Source organism: Microtus ochrogaster, chromosome 15 (assembly GCF_000317375.1).
Source record: "Microtus ochrogaster isolate Prairie Vole_2 chromosome 15, MicOch1.0, whole genome shotgun sequence".
NCBI lineage: Eukaryota > Metazoa > Chordata > Mammalia > Rodentia > Cricetidae > Microtus > Microtus ochrogaster.
Genome location: NC_022017.1, coordinates 28,915,905 through 28,916,844, shown reverse-complemented (window position 1 = coordinate 28,916,844; position 940 = coordinate 28,915,905).

Genomic DNA, 940 nt, shown 5'->3' with positions numbered 1-940 from the left:
ATTGGATCTTATAGAACTACAGTTACACAGACAGTTGTGAGCCACCATGCAGAATTGAACTGAGGACCTCTGGAAGAGCAGCCAGTGCTCTTAACCACTGAACCATCTCTCCAGTCCCGGAACCCTACATTTTAATATCAGCTATGTGATACTGGACAAGTTTCTTGTTTTGTTTTCATTTGAGGCAGAGTCTCCCTCGTAGTCCAGACAGGCCTGGAACTCACTGTGTGGACCATTCTGACCCCAACCTCTAGGCGATTCTCCTGCCTCACCCTCCTGAGTGCTGGGATTACAGGTATGAGCCACTATACCTGGGTGGATAAGGTTCTTAACCTCTCGTTGCCTGAACTTCCTATCATCTACCCTGTGTATGGACACCATAAGGGGGTCTGTGTGCGTTGAAGGGTTAAGTCAGTGGATGCCATGCTGGTACAGGGCTGGCCCCATTGGTCTCAGAGCTTCAGTGAGGTGTAATTGAGATGACTGAGACCTGAGAGGCTGTTTGGCTCCGCCCACCTCCCCCTCGGCTCCTCCCTGGTGAGGAAGGCTTTCTAGGAGAAGAGCTTTTAAATGCTCAGCTGTTCACAAAAATAGCCTCCCGTAGAGCCCCTGGAAGCAAGCAGACGATTTCTTTGTTACTCAGCGGCTGGTGGGTGGGTGGGTGTGTCTCTGCTGCTCACTTCCTGAATGAACAGCTGTGCCCTCTCCGTGCACGCGCGGGGGAGATAATCACCACACTACTTCGAACCAGGGCCAGCCTCCTTCATTCACTGTGCCCTGCTGCCTGGCAGCCCCAGCCTGTGTTTACCAGTGGCAGGGAGAGAAAGGAAACTGGATGCAAAGGGAGGGATCAAGACCTTGGCCCTACCTTCACCGCCTGGTCCACAAGGGACCAAATCCCAGAGTCACTTGGACTGGTCTTTTTTTTTTTTTTTTTTTT